Genomic DNA, 3,025 nt, shown 5'->3' with positions numbered 1-3,025 from the left:
GTTCCATTCTGCTGTGCACAGGGTCGCTATAGGTTGGAGCCAACTGGATGACACCTAACAACAACAAAAGAAAGTATAAATGTCTGCTCTTATTTTGTGTCAAAGCATGTTTTTGTAAATGCCGACCAATCAGAATTTTCTTGTATATTTAAGCTCTGTGAAAATATCTTTTCGGGGGAAAAAATAAGGAGCTGATGCCAAGGGCTTAGGTGGAGAGCAAATGTTTGAGAATGATGAGGGCAATAAAAGTACAAATGTGCTTTACACGATTGACATATGTATGGATTGTGATAAGAGTTGTATGAGCCCCTAATAAAATGATTAAAAAAAAAAGATAAGGAAAATATCCTTTCACTGCAATACTTTGGTGAATTCTTACACGGTATGTCCCAAGGGTTGTTTTTATTCCTTCAGTAAATTCTTTAATTTTAGTAGAAGCTCCAGTTTTTTCTTTGACAGGGATATGACATGGTTAGGGATAAAAACTTGGCTTTCTTTCTAGACCTGATTCCATCAGGCCTGCTTGTTTCCTCTGCTCCAATACTACCAACTGGTATATATGACACTGAGCAAGCCAAGGCTTACCAAAGGGAAAACGGATTGTTCATTTCCCTCTCACAGAACCAAACTCAGATCACTCTTGCAAGAGGTTCATGTCTTCTATCCAGTGCCATTGACCTTGCTTGGCTTTGATAAACCTACAAGGGTGCATTAAAAAGGTCATGGAGAGACAACCCTCCCCCTCACTCCAGGAGGATGAACCACAGAAACTGTGGGGGAAGGGAAACAGCAGTCAGTGTAAGATATAAAATTAATAATAATTTGTAATTTATCAAGGGGTCATGAGGGTGGGGGAGGGGGAGAGGAGCTGATACCAAGGACTCAATAGAAAGCAAATGTCTAGAAAAGAATGATGGCAGCATGTGTACAAATATGCTTGATACGATTGATATATGGATTGTTATAAAAGCTTTAAGAGTTCCCAATAAAATTATCTTTAAATAATAATTTTAAAAGATCATGGAGAAATAGAATGAAAAGATAATGGAAAATGTTGATGAATTTTTTGTTGCTCCCCCATATGAGTGAGAAAATTACCTCTGTGTACAAGATAAACTTGGAATATCTAAATTTCTATTTTACTCCATTTTACAATGTGTCCTGGATATTTTCAAGATATTAATTGAAATGATGACATGAGAAAAAACCCTTTTAAAAAAGTTCACGTCTTATCCAAAAATGCTTAAGCAACACCACTACTAAAAAATATCGCCTGAACATCTATTATGTCAGACATTGTTAAGAGATGAGGTTAAAGAGATGAGGTTACAGAGGGTAATGAATCAAATTTTGTAACCAAAGAACTTCCGTTTAATAGATGAGTGAGGCAATAAACAAATTAACAAACCAATTGCAGACAAGTGGTATGAGAAAATTACCCTAGGGAGACCAATTTAGATGAACCAGTCTGGGTGGGTGAGACTTTAGTGGTAAAGGTCTGTCTTCCCATGGGTCTGTCAGGGTTAGCTTATTGCCAGCTGCCCAGGGCGGATGTGAAGCTCACATGAGCTATCCAGCACTCCATTTCTAGGTAAAAGGCAATGCTTTTTTTTCAGAGGAAAGTGCTACTGCTTTCTTACCTCGACTGGAGTTCTGACAATGAGGTGTTGAGAACAGAGGAGCCCCGGTGGTGGTGTAATGGGCATCACACTGAGCTGCTGACCATGGGGTCACCAGTGCCAACCCACCAGCCTACCAGCCGCTCTGAGAAAGAAGAAGCTATTCACTCCCAACACGATGTCAAGTCTCAGGAGCTCGAAGGATGCTTCCACCTTGTCCTCCAGGGATCTGTGCACTGCAATTGACTTCATGGCACGGGGTTTGGGTTCTGTTTTCTGCTGAGAAGCCTTTGTGGACCCCAGGTTCTTGCTGTTCATATAAAATAAATGAAGGAGGGGAATGTGGAATTCAATGCATTTTTAAAATTTTTTGAGTGACAAGTATCTAAAGGTATCACTTTAGAAGACAAGATCATCAGATGTTCTCAAGTTAAGCAGATTTGCTACAACCACAAGCACATAACCAAAAGATTGCCAACATTTGTATAAGGAAAGCTTGCTAAATAGCTTCTGCTCTTTTTAAATCTTTATAGCTAAGAGAATCAGAGAATATAGAAATATATTCATACTTTTAAATCTTAGTAAAACACTTTGTTTCTCTGTCAATTGTTTGTTTTAGGTAAATGAGGGGTTTCCCCCCTCCCCCTGTGGCAAGGAAACACGTTTCTTCTCCTCCAACGCTATTCGTAAATGATCTGAAGTAGCTTTTGTCCTCGTGAAAGAGTTCTGCTGGTTCCCGCCAGGTAAATATTGGACTTCTAAGTGCACAATGGCAGATCAAACCGACCAGCTGCTCTGCAGCTTTCTGCTCCCTTTTGCCTGAGAAACGCTGTAACGGTATCACGAGGAGTTAGAACGTACCAGATGGCAGTGACGTTTTTTGTGTTTGTGTTTAGTTTGGTTGTGGTTGTTATCAAGGGCTTGTAAGTGTAATGAAAAGATGTGCCCTACCCAGCCTGGAAGTCTCACAAAAGGAACGGAACATTCGCACCCGTCTGTTCCGGAGGCAGTAGAGCTGCAGAGCGGCAGGCAAGGAAGCTTTCATGGGCTCCATCTCCCGACCTTCTGCTCCTCCGCGTGGTGTGCTGCTGCTGCTGGCGTCTCTGGATTGGGTAAGTCAAAGAAAGGACTGATTTCATCTTCCGGTTTGTTTCACTGACCTCTGGTTTAATAAAGGAGCATTTTATCTGGAAACCTTAGCGGTATATTCAGGATAAATTCCTTTCTATTCTTCTAAGAAAAGATACCATAATGACTTTACTGGAAACAATAAAGCCAACATTCTTTTATTTATTTTTTCAAAACAGTTTTTTTTTTGGAGTTAATACAGATATCATATCATTCCATAGTTCAATAACATCAAGCAGAATTGTACAATTGCTAACATAATCAGTTTCAAAACATTT

Source organism: Echinops telfairi, unplaced genomic scaffold (assembly GCF_000313985.2).
Source record: "Echinops telfairi isolate 266 unplaced genomic scaffold, ASM31398v2 ScPeMD7_7469;HRSCAF=8507_1, whole genome shotgun sequence".
NCBI classification, from domain to species: domain Eukaryota; kingdom Metazoa; phylum Chordata; class Mammalia; order Afrosoricida; family Tenrecidae; genus Echinops; species Echinops telfairi.
This window is presented reverse-complemented; position numbering follows the sequence as displayed.